At 45.3% G+C, this 25,473-nt stretch overlaps 1 protein-coding gene and 1 long non-coding RNA gene across 5 annotated transcripts in view; one reads left to right on the top strand and one right to left on the bottom strand.

The window, feature by feature from the left end:
• The window catches only part of LOC140918548 (uncharacterized), a 46,374-nt gene extending 26,871 nt beyond the window's left edge, over nucleotides 1-19,503 (bottom strand). The window contains exon 1 of the long non-coding RNA XR_012161224.1: nucleotides 18,584-19,503. This is a non-coding gene — a long non-coding RNA (uncharacterized lncRNA). The remainder of the gene's footprint in view (nucleotides 1-18,583) is intronic.
• A 217-nt stretch (nucleotides 19,504-19,720) lies between these two features.
• The window catches only part of ZNF592 (zinc finger protein 592), a 95,865-nt gene continuing 90,112 nt past the window's right edge, over nucleotides 19,721-25,473 (top strand). Inside the window, exon 1 of one of the 4 annotated variants that reach the window (XM_073363249.1) lies at nucleotides 19,721-19,820. The gene's annotated coding sequence lies outside the window, so the exon portion shown is untranslated. Of the gene's footprint in view, nucleotides 19,821-19,976; nucleotides 19,998-20,095; nucleotides 20,390-20,656; nucleotides 20,677-25,473 lie in introns of those variants that run through there. The other 3 variants (XM_073363251.1, XM_073363252.1, XM_073363250.1) reach the window with 3 other exon arrangements.

Genomic DNA, 25,473 nt, shown 5'->3' with positions numbered 1-25,473 from the left:
TCATTAACATCGATTATAGCCTCACCAAAGGGTACTTGATAAGACTGAATGAGAAACCTGAAGTGAGAGGCTTTGAAGATACAAAGCCCCAAAGTCTGTAAGTGAGGCCTCAGATTCTCAGAGATAAAAGCCATCATTAAAAAGGCATAAACAAAGGGCATCACAACTGTGCCACTATGTCTTCAGATTAAGAAGGATGAAATAACCTTTTACATAATGCCATTAGCATTTCCAGGGAAAACAACAGCATTTGAGGAGGTAGAAAAAATGTATTTTCTTATCATTCAGAAAGGCCAAAGGTATTTATCTGATTTAATAATAAGCAACACAGAAAAACAGGCAGCAAGTCTGAAGTTGGCTATAACCTCCTAGTGACTTGGAAGTGTACTCTATATCCAACCCCTAACATACAGGATGGGGGTCTCACCAATAACACAGGCCTATATGTCACAACCCTCCTCAAGGCCTGTGCATAACTGGAGTTTACTTCAGGTCCAATCATATTAGCTGCTCCAGGATTTGCAGACAGGCTCCTTCATGCTCATTAACTTACCCCATAACAAATATTCCACAATGACATCCCTGTTGTCCATGAGACCAGTAACAGACACACTATGTTCAGAAGGCCTTACAAACAAAAGAGAACTCTCCAATCCTTAAGTGTCTGTCTCCAAGTCTCTTGTTGACGAGGGAAGTCTTTCCATTGCTTTCAGCTGGCTGTGGATCAGGCCTGCAATGATCCCTGGGTTTTCTAAACTCATATTCTGTGTTCCATAGACTCATAAGGCTGGTCTCTCTGGTCAGCTAGCCCCACAGTCATATAATCCTTCTGCTTGGCACACTTTTTGCCTGATGCACTTGTTGGTCCTAACACACCTATCCTAGTATGTTGGAGTGAAACAGCCGCTGATGCCTAATAACATGCCATTGTCTCTTTGGTAGATCTAATGTGAGTGCTGCAAGGGGGTGAGAGACGCACATCCTTCTTTACCTTCAGAAAAAAGCACAGACCAAATACAGACTATTTTATTCCAGATATGGAGAAAAGGGCCCTTCACTACAATCATGCCCATCAGTCCCTCTGCAGAGCCTGATGAATATTTACACAGACACAAAGATTATTAGACTTAACAGAAACATTGATGAAAAACAATGGCCCCAAATCCCTATCTAGCCACAGTCCTTGCACTATCTGGGAAGAGCCTTTTTGTGCGCCCTTACAGAAAAGGAGAGCTCAAACAGAAGTATGAAAATCTCACCGACACTCATCTCTAGGCACACAGGGCTTCACCCTGATGTGGAACACTCCTGCTACATTCATATGCCTTAGTGCTAGGAAGAGAGAGTCCTATGCTCAGACTGTGGACGTGGAGAATATTGTCTTCCCTAAACACAGATTGTTTCTTATATATTGGAGCAGGGATTGGAACCTAGGTCTCCCGAGAGGCTGTACTAACTACTGGGCTACAGAGTCAGACTCTCTCACTCTCTCTGATGAATGAATATTTCATACAAAGGGGAACTGTGTGATCAGGAGAGACTGGGAAAGTCTTGCTGTAGAACAGCCCAGTGGCTTGGGCATTGGTCTGGGTGGGGCTGGCCTTCAGCTTCCTGCTCTGCCTACTCTGCAGGAAAAACGTGAGTCTCACATGCTAGGTGAGTGCCAGAATCATAGACTTCCCTGATTCATTGACCCTGTTTCTCTCTCTCTCTGGGTCAATGAATATTTAAATATATAGAAAGTGGAACAGCTTCAACAGGAGAAATTAAGAAAGCCCCATCCCATTATACTCTTTGTTAGGGCACTCTGCTGGGAAGTGGGAAACCTGGGTTCCAGCCCCTGATCTGAACTAAGCAGCAGGGGGATCTCAACCCAAGTATACTACAGCCCAGGTAAGTGCCCTGCCCATTGGAGTACATAGCTCACCCTCGCATGGCTTAGACACCTAACTGCAGGAAAACTCATAGATGTGAATCCTGAATGGAGATAGGTGCTTAGTCCCCACCCCTCTCCTTGGCATTTCCTATTGGCTAGCTTGGGCAATTCACTGCTCAGCTTGCTGGCTTTTAAGGATCCCATTCTTAGGTGCCTAACTCTCCCCATTAATTTTCTAGGGAGCCTAGGTACCTAACCCAAGGCTGTGAAATCCCCTGCGTGGCAGAGTGCCTAAAGTTAGGTACTGCAATGCAGAGTGTATGTCCTCTTTGTCGATCAACTTCCAAGGAGTTTAAGATCTTCAGAAAGTCAATAAGCCATGGGCTCCTAAGGGACTTAGGCACTTTATAAATGTTTACCCATACGTTGGTATTTTCAAAGAAGTCTTTTTACGTTCTAGGTACCCAACTCCCAGAGAATATCAATAGGACCTGGATGCCTGACTCGCTTGGACTCCTTTGAAAAATCTTAGCCTTAGAGGAAATGCCAGCACTTTGTGAAGTGGCTGGCCTAGATTTGCCCTTTGCACCACAAGGCAGCAGTGAATAAATGGTGCCTAACACACATCCATGTTTACTTTAAATGGAAACAAAGTAGACAGTAGCCCAGCATAATCCAATAGTACTGTGTCTCAGTGCAGGAATCTTAGAATCATTTAGGGGGCAAGAACCTCAAGAAAGTCACCCTCCCCCCATATTGATGTAATTGTTTTCTAACCATTCCTAGAATAGAAGACAGTTTAGCAAATTTATCCCTTCAAAAATCAAATTTAAAGAGCATGTGTTGTCAGCACAGATCTTCCTTAATAACCAAGGAGAACTGCATGTGCCAGGGTCTCCTCCTCCGACGCCATTCCCTGCCTGATGTCCCCACCTCCTCTCGTCCTTTATTCCCCATCTACTGTCTTTCCCTCTCATTTGGAATCATTTGCTTCCTGAAGGTAGATGAAAAGGAGGGTAGGACAAAGACTCAAAATAAAAGGTGCAAGACAAACAGTGGTGCAGACAGAGTAAGGCCAGGGGGCCTATGTGGCTTGGAACATTTTATTGCCTCTGATTCCTGAGTAGCATTTCTGATGTAAAGAGTTTGGAGGAATAAATGGGAGAGAATTCTAGGCTGGTACACAGGCAAGAGAAATCTGAGCCAGGAATGAGGACAGCTGAAGGGACTTCCCATCATGGTAACCTGTAGGAGTCAGAGCTGTAAAGGGGCAGTTAGGCCACCCCTGGAGGCCACTGCAGGATTGATTCCTACCTTCTGGTTTTAGTGCTTTGTCCAATATCATATGAAATGTCTTAAGGAGGATACTTTCATCACTTTCCTTTGGAGGCAATGCCAAACAAAACCTAATACATCTCACTATCAAACACCTACTCTTCCCTTCTCTAATGTCATCCCAACATCCTACTTCTTAGATTGTAAACTAGCTGATGGATGGCAAACCTCTTAGTTTTCCTGGCCTGACTATTTCATTCTGTCTTCATCTCTTTTCAGTACCTCACTAAGCACACTATTGGCTCTCAAAAAGTCATTGCCCTCATCTCAGCAAGGTCTCTTTAATCATAGAATCGTAGGGCTGGAAGGGACCTTGAGAAGTAATTTAGTCCCGCCCTCTGCATAGTGGCAGGACATAAGAACATAAGAAGTACACCTAGACCATCCCTGAGAGGTATTTGTCCAACTTGTTCTTAAAAACCCTTAGTGATGGTGATTCCACAACCTCCCTTGGAAGCCTATTCCAGAGATTCACTACCCTTATAGTTTGAAAGCTTTTCCTAATATCTAATATAAATCTCCCTTGCTGCAGATTAAGACCATTACTTGTCCACTCTATAACAGCCCTTAACATATTTGAAGACTCTTATTAGCCCGCCCTATTCTTCAAGATCTAACATGACCAGGTTTTTTAACGTTTCCTCATAGGCTAGGTTTTCCAAATCTGTTGTTTTTGTTGCTGTCCTCTGGACTCTCTCCTGTTTGTCCAAATTTTCCTTCAAGTATGGCACCAAGAACTGGACACAGGACTCCAACTCACCAGTGCCAAGTAGAGTGGGACAATTCCTTCCCATGTCTTACATACAACGCTCCTGTTAATACACCCCAGCATGGTATTGCCTTTTTCACAACTGCATCTCATTGTTGATTCATATTCAATTTGTGATCCACTATAACCTCTAGACCCTTTTCAGCAGTACTGCTGCATAGCCAATTATTTCCTATTTTGTAGTTGTGCATCAGATTTTTTCCTTCCTATGTGAAGTACTTTGAACTTGTTTTTATTGAATTTCATCTTGTTGATTTCAGACCAATTCTCCAATTTGGCTAGGTTGTTTTGAATTCTGATCCTGTCCTCTAAAGTGCTTGCAACTCCTTCCGGGTTGGTGTCATCTGCAAATTTTATAACCCTACTCTCCACTCCATTATCCAAGTCATTAATGAAAATATTGACTAGTACCAGCCCTAGGACTGACTCCTGTGGGACCACACTAGATACCCACTTCTAGTTGGACAGCAAATTTATCTAAATATTCTTTAACCTGTTCTTTCCCCAGTTTGGCTTGCATTCCTTCCCCCTTGTTGTTAATATTAGTTTTGTTGAGTGTCTAGTCACCATTCACCTTTTTAGTGAAGACTGAAGCAAACTAGGTATTAAAGACCTCCATCTCATTTCTAATGTATTATTTCTCTGTCCTCCCTGGTGTTCCAAACTCCTCACAATTTAGTGTTGTAGAATTGTTAATGTTCTGTTTTCTCCCTCTTCCAGATCATTAATAAAAAGGTTTGATAACCAAACAGGCCTGGATGCAAAATGTCCTTTGCCACCTACTACTGGGCAGGAGACTGCAACCCTTCGGTCAGATTCAGACTTATCCAGACTGGACCATAAATTTGTGATTTGTGCTCTGCTCGCTACACTAGCTCCTCGTTGAGTATTTGGTGAAATTGAAAGGTTTGGTCCTGTCTTTAAAGCCTTCTATTCCCAAGTTTACCACAGGATGGCTTCTCCATGCTTGATCGTGACCTTCCATGGCAGCTACAGTCCCTGGGAACAATGAAAATGTCACCCTCAAGACTGAGATTCGGGTGTGCGGGAGACAATTGTGTCTTGGCACTCAGCCTGGGAATCTAGAGCTCAGTGCTGGAGAAGATTAGGATGACCATGAACCTCTGCATCTTCAGACCAGTGACAATGATGGGTATCTTGTGGGTTCGGCAAGGATCAGTTTTAGATCTATCTAAATTACATGGTGCTGGGTGATAGACACCTGACAAATTCAGGTGATAAAAAGAGGTTCCCTATGTCTCTCTCTCCCTCTCGTTTCCCCACTCTGTAGTCAGAATTTGTTGCTGTTTCACTATATGGGGTTTTGTTATATGGGAAGGCAGGACAAGGAAGTGGGTTTTGCAATTTGTTCTGAAGATGCTGAGGTTCATGGTCATCCTAATCTCCTTCTTGGCACAAGAACAAATGTGTATAAATTGGCCATGAACAAAGTCAGTCTGGATATTAGAAGGAGGTTTGTAATCATCAGAGGAGTGAGGTTCTGGAACAGCCTCCCAATAGGAGTTGTGGAGGCAAGCAACTTAATTACTTTGAGAGAGCTGGACAGATTTGAGTGTGATTGTATGACAGAGTTGCTTGCAATAGTCAGGAGTAGACTCAACAGCCCTGGGGCTCACTCTGGTTTATGTCCTATGTTCAAGTGTAGGAGCGGGGAATTAGCCTTGACACCATGGCTGGAGATGGGATACTAGGCAAGGTCTCTGAGGTGGCAATGAGCATTCTCTCTCAGGTCCTTGGCTGGCTGGTTCTTGCTCAGGGTCTAACTGATTGCCATATGGGGTTGGGAAAGAATTTTCCCCACATCAGATTGGCATTGACCTTGATTTGTTTTTTTTTTTTTTAACCACCTTTTGCAGCATGTGGGTGTGGGTCACTTGCCAGGATTATCTGCGTATATCTCATTTAATCATTTGTCTGTCACTAGAGGGACCTTGAGCACTGGTTGATCTTGGTTCCTCCTATTCTCTGCCTGTGGCACATAATAGTCTAGTCTCCTGTGGGTCTTATTTACTTTGGTCTCATTTTGGTTGTTGGGTTTATCATAAGGTGGTGTTGGTGGCCTGTGAGATACAGGTCAGACTATATGATCTACTGGTCCCTTCTGGCCTTAAACTCTATTACTGGAGTCCTAGGGGCGATGATGATGATGATGTAATGCTTTGTGAGGAACACTTCATAAGGCATTGCATAGAATGTTGTGGTAAATACCCACTGACAAGATGCCATATGATGCGTTAGATTCACCTGCTATTCTTCAATTTGTGATGAACGAGAGTTTGAATCAGGTAGTTTGTTTTATTACTGATGTTTTAATCAGTGTTCTCTCTAGAGGTGTTTCTCTAGGGAGAAGTGCTTAGACACCAAGAGCAGTATGAAGTCTGAGTGAAGCAGGCTCAGCGTGAGTTTTTATAACCAGGTGTGCAGTATCTGGGATAGCAGAGAAACTCAAGGTTTGGAGCCCTACGCTGAATACACTGCAGCCATAGTCCCAGCACCATTGCCAGAAAGTGCCTCTGAATTCCCATTGTTTTATTTCTGTTACATTACAGTGGACACTCTGAGGGGGAAAAAAAAATCTTAACTTGTGTAGACAGCTTAAAATATTATGGAGCTGGAAAAGCTCTCAAGATGGCCAGAAAGTGTGATACTTCTTTAAAGAAATGGGAACACCCGTTGCCATATTAGAGACTGACGAACATTGCATTATGACACTTACAAACTACTCTGCGAACATCACCATCAGGAGAGGGAATACAAGAACATAGAAAATGCCAAGGAGGATAAAAGCAGAGGGCCATCTAGCTCAGTATCCTACCTCTGACAGTGACCAGTACCAGATGCTTCAGAGAAAGGTGCAAGAAGAAGTTATGGAAAAACCTTCCCAAGGGAAAATTTAGAGTCTGGCTCATACGCTGAAGGAGAAGGCTTATTATTGTATCCTATCTAATGTAACGGTGGATGTTGTTTATAGATATAATTCACTAGTCCCTTTTGGCATCTACCTATACCAGAGGTGGGCAAACTATCACCCGCGGGACCGTCCTGCCCAGCCCCATAGCTCCTGGTCTGGGAGGCTAGCCCCCAGCCCCTCTCCCCCGTCCCCCCTCCCTTGCTGCCACGCGGGCAGCCAGGACTGTGAGCTCCTGCCGCTGTGAGCGGCATGGTAAGGGGATGGTGACAGCGCACGCAGCGGCGTGGGGGGTTGGGTAGATAGGGGGCTCAGGGGGCAGTCGGGAGCAGCAGGTGGCTAGGGGCGGGGGGCTCTGGGGGGCAGTCAGGGGACAGGGAGCAGGGGGCGGTTGGATAGGACGGAGGCTCTGGGGCGGTCAGGGAACGGGGTTGGATAGGGGGTGGGATCCCGGGGGGGCAGTTTGGGGTGGAGGGGTCTCAGGAGGGGGCAATCAGGGAACAAGGAGCAGGGGGGATTGGATGGGTCAGGAGTTCTGAGGGGAACAGTCAGGGGGCGAGAAGTGTGAGAGGGTGAATAGGGGGCAGGGGCCAGGCTGTTTGGGGGGCACCACCTTCCCTACCCAGCCCTCCATACAGTTTTGCACCCCAATGTGGCCCTCAGGCCAAAAAGTTTGCTCACCCTGACCTATACTAAGCCCTTGGCTGCAATATGGTAATCAGCCTTTCTATTTGTTGTCACTGGCATTCGTTGTATGGAGGTTCTCACCTAACAGTGAAATGAGTGTCAAACAATTTCTAGCTACTTTCTCTTTGTCACTATGACCTCGCTCTTCAACAGCTGTACTGCTCTGAAAATAAGTGGTACATGCTTTTTTTCTAAGACACAGCTTGGAAAGCCCAGGTTTTTGCAAGCAGGCTGGTTAGGGAAATATATTTTAGGACATCTTGCAAGCTACTAATTAAAACATTATGCATATATAACGTGACTGCATGAGTCAGAAAGCATGCAGCATTTAAAAGCTGATATTTGTTTGTCCTACAGTTTAATATCTTATGTTGGCACTTCAGAGCAGCCACAGCACAACACAGTAGTACTATGACTGGTAGGACAGCATAACTGATGGCAAGTGAGTGCCTAGCAGTATAAAAAAAGGGAGGAAAACACTCTCACATCCACAGTTAGTATTCCACAGTTTGCCGATTTGTCACCACTATCTTTCCAAAAGGCTTTTGATTTCACTTGTACAGCCCTTTCCTGTTCTCATCGTCACATCCCCTAACATTTTTCCTGGGAAAAAGAATTCTTCATAATAAGCCCTGTATTTTGTTTTACCTGAAAGACCTTTTTTCCACAGCCCTTGTAATGTCTTTTCTTTCTTTTATCCTGGAGTTTGGTATTAAAAAATGGTATTTCTCCCTTGCAGCTTTTACTGAGATTGTGTGCCTTGATTCTCTGTTCCACTTTCTCTCCCCCATTAACACCACCAGCCATTTGTGTGGGCTAGAAATCTAACGAGACACATTCTGCCATAAGAGAAGGAAGTATCTTTTGACACCAGGATATTCACGTTTTACCAGGAAGTAAAGGCAAATTTTATCCAGATCTGGGGAATGTAAGGCTGAAAATGTTCTGGTCCACAGCTCCATCTCAAATTCACAAGACTTGAAGGGAGTCAGAAATCACACAAAATTTATTTGGCCACTTTTAAACTTAAAACTATAGGAAATATTTTCAAATGTAAATACCTAAAGGTAGTTGCTGAATTCCAGAGTTGGGAATAAAAACTTTTGTTTATGTACTGACCATGGATTGGGTATCTAGCATTAGTCCCTGGAGAGATGGAAAGTGGGGGAAAGATTGTCATCGAAGGAGGGGATACACTAGGATGTCCAGGCTTCCTATCCCTGTAGTAAGGGTTGGAGAGCATGCCAGCATATTTTTCCATTTGAAGCCCTGATGTGCGTAGGATAGGACCCAAGCACAGATGGGGAAGAGAGGGAGAATATAAACTTTTAGGGTTCTCTTTGGGGGTCAGGAGAATATTTAAGAGAAAGTCATTGTTAAAACAGAAAGCAGCTTTTGGAATCACAAGCTGCTGAGTCCATGGACCAATAATGTTTCATCCTAGGAGTTAGAGGAATCCCAGGTGTTACTGAAAGCTATTACCTCTTTAGGGAAGTAATGAATGTTGTTAAATACTCACCTTCTCCTGACAGCATGCACCATCTGTGAATTGCTGTGGAGCTGATCTGTTCCCATGAAGGGTTGCTGAGGGTCTATGATAAAGCTCTTCTCCCAATACTAGTATGCCTGTCTGATCAGAATGGCGTGACTATGTGGAAATCAAAGCTCTGCAGCTTGTCGGAAGGAGGGATCAGATGTGGTGATAGACACAGAGGCTGCAATAGCTTGTCTATGCAGCAGCATCAATCATACAGCAGCAAGTCACTTGCTAAACTGAGAAAAGAACAACTCTGGAAGAAATGGAACAGGCTGTGAAAGCAAACACGGGGCATTAATTAATTTTTAGATGAAGTCATGGGAGACAGGAAGATGAGATCAAGATAATTCCCTTTTTATTCATTATTAGTTGGAGCTATGGTAGAGAAGAATTTTTTTTCATTTTCTTCTGAATTTGTGTCATCTTTCCTTGGGATAAGGCCCTAGTAAAACAAGTACTTGGATACCACAGTGATGGGTGCACCACAGGGGCATAAATAAATCCTTGCTGAGGGGCTGAAAATATTCATTAGTGTGAGACTGAGACACATTTTTGTTCCACAAGAACCCTTCCTCAAGATGGATGGTGCTCAAAGAATGAGGCACTCCTCCTTCTGCTTCTTTTTCTCCCCAAAATTCACTGATTGGTCCAGGTCTTATTTACTGCACAAGATTCAAACTTTGTCCTGAATACAGAATGATTAATTGTCTCTGGTGCCCCTCATCACAGTGTCTGAGCACCTCTCAAACATGAATGGACTTATCTTCACAGCACTCCCATTTTATTAATGTCAAATGAGGCACAGGGAGATTACAGACAATCTTTTCAAAAATGTCCACTAATTTTGAATGCCTCAATAAGCAGGTGTCAAACCTAACACCTGAAGTCTTTTTAAATTGTGCTGAGCACCCACAGCGCCCAATGACTTCAGCAGGAGTTGACCCTTCTGAAAACTTGGCCCTAGGTGTGTCCAGCTGGGCACTGATAATTAGCATCTCCTCAGAATACTTGTTTGATGCCTTGTGTCATGTCACATAGGGAATCAGTGGTAGAGCCAGAGATAACCAAACTCTTCTTGGTTCTGCTACAGTGCCTGAGGCACAAGAGTATCTTTCCTTTTTGCAGCCCCGACTTCATTCACTGTCCATCCTGTGCACTGAATGAGGTGGGGTCCTGTAGAAAAAATATTGTGTGATCATGTAATAGTGTATCATTATGCATATGCACCAGGGGGCCAAATAAAGGTTGCCCAGGCATCCTAAATTCTTGAGTTTTGGCCTTTTCCTTTTCTGGTCTGCTAGCAAAAACCACCAACACTCCTGATTTTGTGGCTATATTACATTTGACTCCTGGCAATTTGAATTAATTGTCTGAGGTTTACCTACTATGTAAATTAACACAACGTTCAGACTATCTTAGCCTTGAGGACTAGACGAGATCAAGTTTTTGGCATTTTTTCCCCCTCCTCCAGATCCCATCTGACTCCATACAAAACCCTGTCTTGTTCACTGTCCATTCTATACAGGGGTCCCATGGAAAACAGTAGGTCCAATATATAAAATGGGATGACCCATGCAACTATAGACTGGCAGTCATAGTGGTCCCTTCTGGCCTTGGAATCTATGCATCCCGGTTCAACCCCTTCCTTCAAGGGTTATGCAGAGAATAGGAGCGCTTGCATTGCTCTCCACATGGTCATGACATTTGCAGTTCTGTATTAATACAATGACTATAATCCAATCTCATGCTTCAGAGATTCAACCCATCACTGACTTCTCCCCCTTCCTCCCCTCCCCCCACATCGGCTGGATGTATTCAGGTGTTTGTCTGATTGTTTGTGGCTGGCAGTGGGACGCTAGATGGGGTGGACCAGTGCTGAGGTGGTAGAGAGAATCCTTATTCTTAGATGCAGAGGTAGTGGGTCTTGGTCACATGGTCAGGGTCAAACTGATCACCAGATTAGGGGTCAGGAAGGAATTTTCCCCCAGGCTAGATTGGCAGGCACCTTGGAGGGTTTTTGCCCTCCTTTGCAACATGGGGCATAGATTGTCTGCTAGAAACATCTGGGTGTACCCTACCTAATTCCTTGCCATTACAGGGGACTCAGACATTGGTGGCACTTTGGGATCTCCTGTTCTCTGCCTGTGGCTCACAACAGTTTAGCCTTCATTGCTAGGGGATGTCATGAAAGCTGAAAGCATAACGGGGTTCAAAAAAGAAGTAGATAAGTTTATGGAGGATAGGTCCATCAATGGATATTAGTAGGGCCCTATCAAATTCACAGCTATGAAAAATGCATCATGGATTATGAAATCTGGTCTCCCACCATGAAATCTGGTCTTTTGAGTGCTTTTACCCTATCTTATAGCGATTTCATGGGAGACCAGTATTTCTCAAATTGGGGGTCCTGACCCAAAAGGGAGTTGCAGGGAGCTTGCAATGTTTTTAGTGAGGCTGCAGTATTGCCACCGTTATTTCTGTGTTGCCTTCAGAGATGGGTGGCTGGAGAGCGGTGGCTGGTGGCCGGGCACCCAGCTCTGAAGGCAGCACCTCACCAGCAGCAGCGCAGAAGTAAGTGTGGCAATACCCTACCATGAAACTCTTACTTTTGCCCTGCTGCCTTCAGAGCTGGGGGCTGGAGAGTGGTGGCTGCTGACTGAGGGCCCAGCTCAGCAGGCAGCAGCGCAGAAGGAAGGGTGGCAATACCATACCATGCCATCTTTACTTCTGTGCTGCTGCTGGCAGCAGCTCTGCCTTCAGAGTTGGGCTACCAGCCAGCAACCACTGCTCTCCAGCTGCCCAGCTCTGAAAGCACCGTCACCACGAGCAGCAGCACAGAAGTAAGGGTAGCAGTACCACAACCGTGAAACCACGCCCACAACTTCTTTTTGGGTCAGGACCCCTACGATTACAACACTGTGAAATTTCATATTTAAATAGCTTAAATCATAACATTTACGATGTTCAAAATCCTGACTGTGAAATTGACCAAAATGGGCCATGCATTTGGTAGGGTCCTAGCTATTAGCCAAGATGGTCAGGGATGTAAAACCATGCTCTGGGTGTCCCTAGTCTCTGACTGCCAGAAGCTGGGAGTGGATGGCGGGGGATGGACCACCCGATGATTATCTGTTCTGTTTGTTCCCTCTGAAGCACCGGGTGTTGGCCACTGTTGGAAGACAGGATATTGGGCTAGATGGATCATTGGTCTGACCAATGTTCTTAAGGACTAAAATGTTTTGGTCTAACTATAGTTATTAGGCTCAACACAAGGGTAACTGGGTGAAATTTAATGGCCTGTGTTATACAGTAGTTCAGACTAGATGATCTAATGGTCCCTTCTGGCCTCACATTCTATGAAAACTGTGACCCCAATTTAGTGATGTTATCAGCTCCAGCCACCTGTCTTGGGTGGGGCTGTAGGCTAAAGTCTGGATGCTGCTTTCAGTTGGCTGGCTAACCCACCCATTTTGGAGGAGGCCACATCACTCAGGTGCTGATAGTGTTCCAGTGTCTCATGATTCCCTCTCCCCCCATTTGCCCAGAAGGACAGACAAGTTCTCTCACAATTCACTGCAAAAGAATCATAGAGCAGCTCAGTTTACTGCACCACAAAAAACCATAGGCTATGCCCCCGTAAGTCCTAGCGACACACACCTGGAGAATGCAACACTTGTCAGAACACAGTCATCCGGGAAGGGCTTTGCAGCCTATCTGCTTACATCTGGGCTAGGCCAACCCAAGTGTCAATCACACAAGTTAACTTCAGTGAAGACATACTCTCAAGGTGATCTGCAAAGCTTTTGCGTTTGTTCACTTTTTCAGCTTGGGACTCTATCTAGTTTTGGTACTTATTTGGCCCCCATCGCCACAGTATTTGAGCATCTCACAATCTTTAATGTATTTATCCCAAGAACATGTTTGTGAGATAGGGAAATACTGTTATACCCATTTACTGAGGGGGAACTGAGGCACAGAGAGATGAAAGGCTAGATCCACGAAGTTACTTATGTGCCTAAGTCCAACATTTAGGTGCCACTGACATTCTCAAAACCACCACTCAGTGGCTGTAGGTGCCTATTCTTCCACCAGTACATGTGTGCAAAGCCACCTAAATGCTAACACTGCCAGATAACTAACAAGCTCTTGAAGCCCTCAATAAAGGGCTGGTGGCCCCCTCAAACTACGCATTCCCTCCACCTATCTTGCCAGTGGAGTCTGATCCCATAGGCATTCTCAGACCATGTTTAAAACACAAGGCAGCCATGGGGAAGCAGGTCATGAATTTTCAGGGTGGGTATGTGTGTGCGCCTCATGCACTTACTTAGGCTTTAGCAGACACAAGTTCAAATCTCCGCTCTGCCTGATCGGAAGAATGGGTCTGAACCCAGGTTTCCTATATCCCAGGGGAGTGCCCCCACCAGTATGCTTTTGGGGTATTCTGGGTTAGGCTCTCTCAATCTCTCCTGTTGAAGCTTTATACTTTGTATAAAAAAATATTCAGTGGGCCAGAGAGAGAGACTAACTACTGCCCAGCGATTAGGGTACTCAGCTGGGATATAAGAAACTTAAGTCCCTGCACCAATGAACACTGAAGTACTTCTGTTGATTTAGCCCTGAGTGACTTGCCCAAGGTGACACAGGCTGTTTGTGGGAGAGAAGGAACAGTGTGTGGATCTCACCCTGTGTGGTGCTCTCACCACTGGACAAACCGTTGCAGGTGCCCATGGTTCGTGAAGATCAATTTCTGCTTTTTTGTCAAAATCCCTGTTTTATTTTTATGAAAAATATTAGCTCTGCCTTTCTCTAAAAAATTATTCTGCCCTGCCAACATCACTGCTATCTGCATGCCAAGCAGAAACAAACAGCATTCTCCCCTCTATCACTTTACCTATTGTTACACTGCTTGCCATATTTTCATAGTAATATTATATGATTATGTCATAATTATCATGTATTTTATGCAAGATAGATCATGTGAGGTATCATTCGAAAGGGTATGATTTACTGACTATGATTATCCTATTTTTATGCATGTATCTTTTTTGTATCTAAAGTTAGGAATATTGACTATATATCTATACTACAAAAGTGTTTGCACCTGGGAAACGCCCACCAGACAAATGCAATCTGTCTGGCTGGCTAGCTGGAAACAAGTCAATGGACCATTAGGGAAAACAATAGGTCTTTGAAGATACTAATCTCCCACTTTCCTGAGAAGTTTTCCTGGGATGTTACAAACAGCCTCTGCCTCATGGCTCCTTTGACACTGCAGGGTCATGTGATCAAGTCATCTGGTCCTGGATTCCATGATAGAATACCAGTATTTTTCCACTGGTGGCAGCGGGGAACGACATACTGGAAAACAAAAGATTCCAGCCATACGAAAAACCTATTTAAGGCAGAGGAGTGCCATAATCAGGATTCCTTCTTCACTGAATCCCCACCCAGGATGACTGCTGAAAACATAAGAAACAAAGACAAAGAGTGGGGGGGGGGAAGGATTGAACCCAAGGCTAGAGGGGGTGGGGCCTGTGAAAGAAATACATGGAGTTTTAAGCTGTAAGCAAGAGCAGCTTGCCTTCAAGAAACTCTACAATCTGCCTAAAACAACATTTAGGGTGAGAATTTGTTACTTGTAACCAGTTTTGTTAGTATCTTAAGCTTAGTTTGTGGTTTTGTTTATTTCCTATGGTAATCTGCTTTGATCTGTTTGCTAACTCTTATAATCACTTAAAATCTATCTTTTGTAGCGAATAAACTTGTATTTGTTGTCTCTAAAACCAGTCTGTGGAATTCATAATGGGGACGGGGGGGGCAAAAAGCTGTGCATATCTTCCTCCACACTGAGGGAGGGGGTGAATTTCAATGAGCTTACGCTGTGACGGGTTCAGTCACAGAGACCCCCCTTGAGGCTGTCACCTAATGTACTGGAATTACCTCTGAGCCCGTTTTCCACTGCCAACTTGGGAATCCAGAACCCTGCCTTGTTGAGCCAGACATGCTAGTCTGCTGCAACACAGATCCAGGTCTGGTCCATGCCCTGAAAATTGAAGACTTTAACCAAAAACTGCTCAGCAAGTCACCTATCTCCAGCACCCAGTCACCCAGCTCTCAATGGGATCCAAATAAATCAGTTTTACTCTGCATAAAGCTTATACAGGGTAAACTCGTAAATTGTCCACCCTCCATAACACTCAAAGAGATTGTGATGGTGCCCCCCATAAAGCTTTATGGAAATATACTTATGAATGTATATATGACATAACTGGAATGTGTTTTATGCTACATATGCCATGTAACATATCCCTGTAAAGGTTATGATCTACTGAATCTATTACTCCTATTTGTATGCAAGTACCATTTTTGTATTTGAAGTTATGAATATTGGCTGCATATTTGTTTGATTCTGAGTAGGTTTTAGTGAAGCAGTTGGTCAGCTTCCTGAGAAAAGACTATTCCCAGTAAGCGCCCAATCAAGAAGCCCTTAAGCCAAAAATGAACTTGGAGACGCCAATCCACATCTGGGCTTTCCCAGGGATGTGGCTTGGCTGGTAAGGAACTCAGTCATTCATGGACATGTGACTTGCCCAGGTGACTCCAACACTCCATTTTGTAGCTGGACTTTGCATAGGAGAGAGGAGGGGGTCTCCCCCCACGAGAGAGCCTATTTAAACCCCTGGGAGACCCCTCCATTTTGTCTTCAGCTGGCTAAAGAGAGAGCCTCTCCACCCCCAAAGATACCTGAAAGAAACTGGAACAAAGGACAGTAACTACAGCGGGTGTGAGTGATTGCTGGACCCAGACTAGAAGGAGACTAGTCTGTAAAAGAAAGCTTGCTGGAACTGGTGAGGTTTTTATCTGTATTCAGTTTTATTACTGTACTAGGCATAGACTTGCATGTTTTATTTTATTTTGCTTGGTAATTGTTTGTTCTGTCTGTTACTACTTGGAACCAATTAAATCTGCTTTGGATATGAGTCAACAGTTGCCAAGAAGGCTAACAGCATTTTGGGCTATATAAGTAGGGGCACTGCCAGCAGATCGAAGGACGTGATCGTTCCCCTCTATTTGACATTGGTGAGGCCTCATCCGGAGTACTGTGTCCAGTGTTGGGCCCCACACTACAAGAAGGATGTGGAAAAATTGGAAAGTGTCCAGCGGAGGGCAACAAAACTGATTAGGGGACTGGAACACATGACTTATGAGGAGAGGCTGAAGGAACTGGGATTGTTTAGTCTGCGGAAGAGAAGAATGAGGGGGGATTTGATAGCTGCTTTCAACTACCTGAAAGGGGGTTCCAAAGAGGATGGATCTAGACTGTTCTCAGTGGTAGTAGATGACAGAATAAGGAGTAATGGTCTCAAGTTGCAGTGGGGGAGGTTTAGATTGGACATTAGGAAAAACTTTTTCACTAGGAGGGTGGTGAAACACTGGAATGTGTTACCTAGGGAGGTGGTGGAATCCCCTTCGTTTGAGGTTTTTAAGGTCAGGCTTGACAAAGCCCTGGCTGGGATGATTTAGTTGGGGATTGGTCCTGCTTTGAGCAGGGGGTTGGACTAGATGACCTCCTGAGTTCCCTTTCAACCCTGATATTCTATGATTCTATGAAATCCTACTTTCTGTATTTAATAAAATCACTTTTTACTTATTAATTAACCCAGAGTATGTATTAATACTTGGGGGCGGGGAGGGAAAACAGCTGTGCATATCTCTCTATCAGTGTCAGAGAGGGCGAACAATTCATGACTTTACCCTGTATAAGCTTTATACAGGGTAAAACATATTTATTTAGGCTTTGGATCCCATTGGGAGTTGGGCATCTGAGTATTAAAGGCAGGAACACTTTTTAACTTGCTTTCAGTTAAGTCTGTAGCTTTGGGGTACGTGGTTCAGACCGTGGATCTGTGTTGGGAACAGACTGGTGTGTCTGGCTTAGCAAGACAGGGTGCTGGAGTCCTAAGCTGGCAGGGAAAGCGGGGGCAGAAGTAGTCTTGGCACATCAGGTGGCAGCTCCCAAGGGGTTTCTGTGATCCAACCCATCACAGAGATATGCACAGCTGTTTGCTCCACCAGGTATTAATCACTTACTCTGGGTTAATTAATAAACAAAAGTGATTGTACTAAGTATAAAAAATAGGATTTAAGTTGTTTCAAGTAAAAACAAACAGAACAAAGTAAGTTACCAAGCAAAATAAAACAAAACACACAAGTCTAAGCCTAATACATTTAAGAAACTGAATACAGGTAAATCTCACCCTCAGATGTTCCAATAAGCTTCTTTCACAGACTAGACTCCTTCTTAGTCTGGGCCCAATCCTTTCCCCTGTTCTTGTTAGTTCCAGCTCAGGTGGTAACTAGGGGATTTCCATGACTGGCAGCCCCCTTTGTTCTGTTCCACCCCCTTTTATATCTTTGGCACAAGGCGAGAATCCTTTGTCTCTCTCTCTCTGGGTTCCCACCCTTCCTTCTAAATGGAAAAGCACCAGGTTTAAGATGGATTCCAGTATCATGTGACATGTTCACATGTCCTGTGAGACTTCATTACTCACTGGCTAGCACCCAGGTATACAGGAAGGCTTACAAGTAAACAGATTTCAGAGTAGCAGCCGTGTTAGTCTGTATTCCCAAAAAGAAAAGGAGCCATTTACAACCAATTGTACTAGTTAATGGAAGCCATCAAGATTCCAAGCCACCATTAATGGCCCACACTTTGCATAGTTACAATAGAACTTCAGAGTAATACTTTATATTTCTAGCTTCAGATACAAGAATGATACATTCATATAAATAGGATGAACACACTCAGTAGATAAGCTTTGCAATGATACCTTACAAGAGACCTTTTGCATAAAGCATATTCCAGTTATATTATATTTACACTCATAAGCATATTTCCATAAAGATATGGAGTGCAACATCACATATGCTGTATAGTTCTCTGTGCAGCACAAGACAATACTATATTGGATTTGCACTCCAGAGGGGGGTGTGCACTTGAGTATCTGAGCACTTCCTTAGCTGAAGCCTTCCCATGCAGGGGGCTAGTCAGAAAGCCTGTTATTACAGCTGGGTGTGTCCCTACCCTTATGTAGGCTGGTGAAAGTGAGAGATCAGGAGCAGGTCTGCAGCTTGTCACAGCAGTACAGTTAAAGGGAGCCCAGGCTCATGGGTCACGCGGCCTCAGTAGTACCCCAGTTCAAAGTGGCACCCCAGGGGAAACCTATCACACCTATACATTGCTACATTGTTGTGTCCTGGTCCAGAAAACATGGGAGGGCACAAAATTCACACTAGTAGGAACTCAGATTTGCGATGTCACTATTTCACAGAAATTACATGAGTTGCTGATGGGACAGGGTGCATCCAAAAGGCAAATTACAAAGAGAAATAAAAGACAGAAGGTTGTTTTTTTGCTGTTTTAATTATTAGGAGGTCTTAAAAACCTACCTGCTAATAACAAGCGAAGGCTGCGAGAAAGATTCAACAGTGTTGCAGGTCATTTTTAAAGCACACAAGAAAAAAAGAAGGATGATCGTAATATGAAGGTCTGCACCCTCTGAGGCTGGCACCTCATTATGTCACCACAGTGCCTTCAAGAGCTCCAGCAAAAGCACCCACCCCTCGCCTGAACTGCAGTCTCAGGGTCCTATATTCAACCCGTCTTCAGGGCACAAATATACCCAGCAATGGTGTTGACTGACTGGGGGATTGTGCCTATTGTTCCCCGCTGAAGACTGAGGCGCTGTCTTCAGTGCCACAAAGGTGTGTATTTCCAGGGAGGCCGCACAGCTGAGTAGTTCTCTTGTGACAGGCTGCTGGAGACAAGGCCCTGTGGTTTTCCCCGGGGTGACCGCCAGCTGGGGGGAGGAGGCGGTACACAAACCACCTGTGCCTTACCTCCTCTCGGCTTTCTCAGCCAGGCACCTAGCCCCGGGAACGGCTCTCGAGGCCCGCACACCGCTCGGCCAGCGCAGACACAGCACCAGGCTCCGTGCCACAGCAGCGCGGGCCGGGGCAGGGCACACAGCTTTCCCAGCCCAACCCCGCGATCAGCGAGCGCCCCGCTCCTAACGCCGGAGCCGTTACCCCAGCACGAGGGAGCCGTGCTCCGGGACTCGCCCCCAGGCCCAAGCCCAGCTCGCCGGGCGCCCCTTTGGCGCGGGACCGCCCGTGGCAGCAAGCGCGCCCGCGGAATGATGGTGTGAATCTCCGCACCCGGGCCTCCGCCTGGGCCTCTCACGGCCCGTGTAACGCCCCGGAGCGGCTCGAGCGCGGGCGGCGGGGCCCGGGCGCGCGCGAGAGGTGGGCGCGGAGGACAGGGCTCCAGGGCTGCGCAGCAGCGGGAGCGCGCCGAGGAGCGCAGCGAGAGCTGGGCCTGGGCGGCGCGCGCAGGGGCGGGCGGGGCGGGAACGGGCACCGCGTCGCAGGCGGCCGAGCGGGGCGGTCCCTGGGGGCGGGGTGGGGCCAAGGGGGCGGGGCGGTTTCCGGGGGGAGGCGGGGCAAAGCAGAGAGCCGCGAGCGGGGCGGTCCCTGGGGGCGCGGCAGGGAGCGGAGTCGGGGCCAAAGGGGCGGAGCGGGGCAGGTCTTCCCAGGCCCGGCCCCGCCCCGCCGCCGCCATGTTGCGGCCGTTGCTGCCCGGCGCTGGGTGAGGCCTGTGCGGGCCCTGGAGGAGCTGCCTGCGCTGGTAAGTGCGGCTCGGCCGGGCCGGCCACTGACCCCCGCGGACGGACCGAGTCCCGCTCAGACGCACAGCTCCCTGCTCTGACAGCCGGACTCCAGTACCCCCCCGTGGGGCTCACTACTGCCCGCTCCCCTCCCCCAGTCCGCGGTGCAGGCTGACACCCCCCTGCCGACCCCTTGGGTGAGCAGACAGACAGACAGACTGACGTGACTCTCCTGCCTGCCCCATGGGGCCGCATAGACAGGCCGGCTCCCGCCAGCCCCACAAAGCACTTCCAGCCCCATGGACAGGAGACAGCCTGCCCTGCCCACGCTATGGGGCGGGCGGGCGGGCGGACTGACTGCACCTCCCGCCCCAGGGAATGGCTGTGACTGTACCCTGGCCTGCCTGGCCCCACAGAGATCTTCCCTTGCCGGTGGGACAGGCACTGCTGCCAGCTGGGGGCAGAAGACTTCTCCCCTCTCCCTCACCGCCTGGGACGAAGGCCACTGAGCAGTGTGTGTGGCCTTCCCTCCGGGATGGCCCGTCTGGATCCTGGGGGTTGGCTTTAGCCTAACAGTATTGCTCTGGGGGTTAGTCTCTCTTTTTTCTTTTGATCTTGAAGCTCTTGATGAAGATAGGTAAGTGGGAGGTTCCTGCTTCATAGTGGGGAAACAGAGGCACAGAGTAGTTTTAGTGACTTGCCCAAAGGCACACAGCAAGTCACTGGCAGAGTAAGGGATAGAGCCCAGAAATTGCCACTTCCAGCCCAAAGTTTGGTTACCTAGAGCAGAGGTTCTCAAACTTTTTTTTGTGGATGGACCCCTTTTCAAATGCAATGTTAATCACGGACCTACGACTGAGAAACTGATTGACAAAGGTATATGTGTACTTCATATACACGTACTGTTAGTAATGCTTTAAGAAAAAAGTATAAGAGCATTTACAGATGTCAGTGAGGTGGGTGTACCTGCTTCTTATTGGAGAATCTGTCTATCCTTGGCTTGATGGTTGACATTTTGCAGACCCCATGTGCAGTTTCTAAGGACCCCTGGGGTTCCTGGACCCTAGTTTGAGAACTGCTGACCTAGAGCACAACTGTCTACCCAGCCTGTACAGTAAATCAACAGGCCACATTCACACCAAGCCATGTAAATTAAGTTGTCCACGGAGTTTGTTTTGGGACCTGCCTACTCTGTTCTTCTACTCTGTGTTTCCTGTACTTTACTGTATGTTAAAACTTTGAAGCCTGAATCCACCCCTATGTGTTGTGGAAGCCTCCAATTTATTCTCCTAGCTGGCTAATCTTTCTGTCCCTTTAGCATCCCAAAACCCACTCTCTCCTGACATTCCCTAGACAAATGTCTCCTTCGACAAACTCAGCTTCATCTTTTACTGCCAGTTGTTGTACACTTTCTGTGTTTACTAAGTCCATGAGCCTGATCTTCAAGTTCTCTGAAAGTACTCTGCTGGCAAAGAGATTTTGCTTTCCCACGCTGTCCTGTCTAAAAATTAAGCCTGGCTTTTGGGGTATTTTTCTATTGTCCCTTCACTTGCATACTTCTAAATACTTAGCTTTTTAGGACTGTAACTGACCTTTGTATAACTGTGTTTTCATACTCTAATATTAGATGGCAATCTTGAACTTCTTCTTTGAACAGAATGTTTCATGTTGTTGTAAAGTCTACTGGACCTATTGCAGATCTCAAAAAGTCCACAGAAATAATACTCCCAATGAAAAGTGAATGTAGTGTGCATGTGGGGCATTGATATTACAGTAACTCCTTTGGAATTCAGTGTGTCTTGGAGCGTAGATGTAGCAAAGGGCCTTGTGAGTTTACAGTTCTACCTGGCCCACAGTTCCTTCAGTGCCCTAGAGAGTTAAGAGCTAAGATCTTTGTCTCCTTTCATTCCCCTGTGCCTTCTTGTTGAAATGTATATTCTTGCTTGGTTGGTTTTTGGCCAACAAAACATATACATACTTGGTTATTGTGCAAGTAATTGTCATTTATCAGCCTGTTTGATGACCTGTTACACTTTGCAAATTTCAACTTCTTCAATTTTTTTTTAAGTTGTAATTTAAAAATTTGTCTGTACCCATACTTTTTTCACTCACTCCAGTGACAAACATTCACATTATATAAGAATGACAAATGTTTATTTTTCTATAATGCAGAAGGTACAATAGAAACTTCAATACATTGAATTATAACTTGATTCTCTTTTCAATATTTAGGAATACACAGAAATATTCGACAATTGACTTCTCTTTAAAATTTTGGTTATTTTAAAATCTTTTTAACTGGAAATGTTTGTAGAGTTTTCTCCAGATCCTGAGTCTGATTCTGCTTTACTCTGAGAAAATATAACTTTATATCATCTTAAAATAAACTTTTATGAAGAAATATTGCAATATGAGCAAAGGAGAGACTTATACTCTGTACAACAGAGAGAGTACATAAATTAAGCTGCTGTGGGACTTAAATATGTACACAGACTGTCCTGCAAACACTGGACTATTTCCCATAAAGCTTTATGTGGTGAGGAGTCCCAGTTCTTGTCCTACTGTAGTTATCTAGGACCAAATTTTTAAAAGTACGCCAGCACCTATCTGCCTCTTTATCTGCCTAGGGACATTTCCAAAAGCTTTTAAAGTGCTTTTGGAAATCCTACTAGGCACCTAAATCCTTTTAAAAAGTCTGGCCCTTGGTCCCCTCTCTGCAGACTTATTTTCAGCTAATCTTTGTCTGCATTGCTTATTAGTGAGCCCAGTCTGTGTGGTGCTTCTGACTCGTATGGAGCCAAATTCAGTGCTCTGAAACATTCCAGTTCTCAGTATAAATTGGTGGACTGCAATCTGCAGATTTAGCTGAGGCTAGGAAAAGGAGATGTAACAGGTTGGACTGCGTACCATGCTGTTCATGAAATTTTTTGTTTAAAGCATTCTGTATATAAGTCTTGGTGCACCGAAATCTTTTAATCATAGAAATTTTATGTGCCTAAAATAATGTGGTGATCTACCTTCTGTGCATAAAGACATGGGCATTATGCTGTAAGGCAGGGATCAGCAACCTTTGGCATGTGGTTCGCCAGCATAAGCCCCCTGGCGGGCTGGGCCAGTTTACTTACCTGCCGCGTCTGCGGGTTCGGCTGGCCGCGTTTCGCCGCTCCAGGCTAATGAGGGCTGCGGTAAGAGGCGCGTGCCGAGGGATGTGCTGGCCACCGCTTCCCACAGCCCCCATTGGCCTGGAGCGGTGTACCGCGGCCAGTCGGAGCTGTGATTGGCCGAACCTGCGGATGTGGCAGGTAAACAAACCGGCCCGGTGGGCCGCATGCCAAAGGTTGCCGATCTCTGCTGTAAGGAATGAACAGTCTTCGTTGTATAATTACTTGTGTGCCAGAAAATGAAGGATGTCTAGTCTTCTCTTCCAGCTGGCACAGACTTTTCTCTCCAAAAGTAAGTGGAAGGTCCTACATCGATGCTTCTTGCCAGCAGCTGTAGTCCTTATGGTGCATGATAACTCTCCATAGACTGGCACTCTTCTTAAGCACTTTATGGATCATCTTCTGAACTTTCAAGGGCTTGTCTAAATACAGAATTACACTGATTTAACTAAAGGTATGGTCTTAAACTGGTACAAACCCCTGTGTAGATGCTCTTATTTTGGTTTAGTTTAGGTCAATTAGAACAGGTTTAATCTAACCCGAAGTTAGCCATTCTTAAAGCAAAAGAAGTATCCATAAAGCCTTTTCACTGGCTTAAACTACATTTTAAAACCTTTTAATTAAACCAGTGCTCTTTGTTTGTAGACAAGCCGTAAATTTTGTAACTGTGCTTGAGGAGCAACCAGTTAGGTAGTGTGGAAAGAGGACTGTAGCCAAAAAATCCTGACACTAAAATGACGTTTTCCATTATCATATTGTTCACTCTGCTTCTGTGTGATATCCCTTCCTCACCCCCACCTCTGCCCAGTCTGTGTCTCGTGTCTATTTAGTTTTTAGAACTTTGGGGCAGGGACCATCTGCTACTCAGTGTTTGTACAGAGTCTAGCACAAAGAGGACCAATTCTTGATTGGTCCTGAGGCCCCGCAATAATTAATGTGATTAATGATTAACTTAGTTTCTTCTTAGTACAGAAGTGATAGAGTGGGGCGAATAGAGAGCAGAGACCATTCGGTATGTTCCATTGTTTTGTAACAAAGTGTAGTGTTTAGTTGTCAGTTCACATAGAAGTTGTTCCTTGTAGCAGCTTTCTGGAAGGAAATATATTTTAAATGTGACTTTCAACTGTTAAAATGTTAAGTGGTGGCTTCTATGAGAAGGTGTTAGTCATTAGTAATGAAAAATAGAAACAATCTCTTTGTTTAATTTACCCATCTCTCTCTCCTCCCCCCCCCCCCCCCCCCCCCCCCCGGGGCAAAAGAACTCTGCATAAGTGTTGTTGTGCATACAGTATGTACCAGTTCTGGATTCATAAACTTGCCATTTTCAAGTTAGATGTGGCTGAAAAAACATGAGTTGTCTTAAAAATTTCAAAAAGGTCTCCTTTTATGGTATAATTTAAATATTTCATGAATTTATGTACAACTATTGGGGGAGGATATAGTCCTTTACAGTAATAACAAATCTCTTTTCTGTGTTGGAGAAGGTGTATAATGAAAACTCAATTATAATGTTAACTGTGAAGCTGCAGTCAGTGCCTGTGTAATCTTTACCTTCCTTTGTAGACAGTTATAACCAAAGAAATGCTCAGAAACTTTTGGTTTGGATTATGATTTTTAGGCATGATTCTTTATTCTGTGCTCTGGCAAAACTCTTCAGTGATTTTATTAGCTAATTAAGGACTATAGGATCAGCCCTCTTATACAGTAATCCACAACTGAGTGCTCCAGGTGCTGTACACAACATACTAAAATATTTGGTAAAGACTTTTTTATTATTTAGGTTGCTTTGGCAGAAACCTGGAACCTCGTTTTTCAATGCTGTTTCTCTTGGGCTGGCCAATTGCTTCTGGCTTTTCTCCAGGTGATTGACAGTACTAAATAGTTGAGGTCTGGCTACACTGTACCCTTTCCAGGGAAATGGATGTGTCATTACACAAAGTAAAACTATTTCCCCATGTTTATTCCTCCTCTCCTCTCCTCTCCCCCCCCCCCCACTGTTCCTCACACGTTCTTGTCAACTGCTGGAAATGGCCCACCTTGATTATCACTACAAAGGAGTCCCGTCGTCCGTCCATCCATCCTCCCCCCCCCCCCCCCCGCTGGTAATAGCTTTCTGTACCTGATCACTCTTGTTACAGTGTGTATGGTCACACCCATTGTTTCATGTTCTCTATGTATATAAATTCTTCCCACTGTATTTTCTGCTGCATGCATCCGATGAAGTGAGTTGTAGCTCACAAAAGCTTATGCTCAAATAAATTTGTTAGTCTCTAAGGTGCCACAAGTCCTCCTTTTCTTTTTGCGGATACAGACTAACATGGCTGCTACTCTGAAACCTTTCCAGGAAGTAACAGCTTCTGTTATTTGCAGATCATACTAGTTTCACTTTTGAGTTTGTCCAGAGGTATCCATTCTGTGATCCTTGAGGCCTTATGTTGGTGGTCCTTCAGCGTGACTCTGTTTGGTCAATTGAAGAGTGCTCCCTGAGCCATGCCCTGTGATTTTTATTTTT

This window comes from Lepidochelys kempii, chromosome 10, assembly GCF_965140265.1.
Source record: "Lepidochelys kempii isolate rLepKem1 chromosome 10, rLepKem1.hap2, whole genome shotgun sequence".
NCBI classification, from domain to species: domain Eukaryota; kingdom Metazoa; phylum Chordata; order Testudines; family Cheloniidae; genus Lepidochelys; species Lepidochelys kempii.
This window is presented reverse-complemented; position numbering and strand designations above follow the sequence as displayed.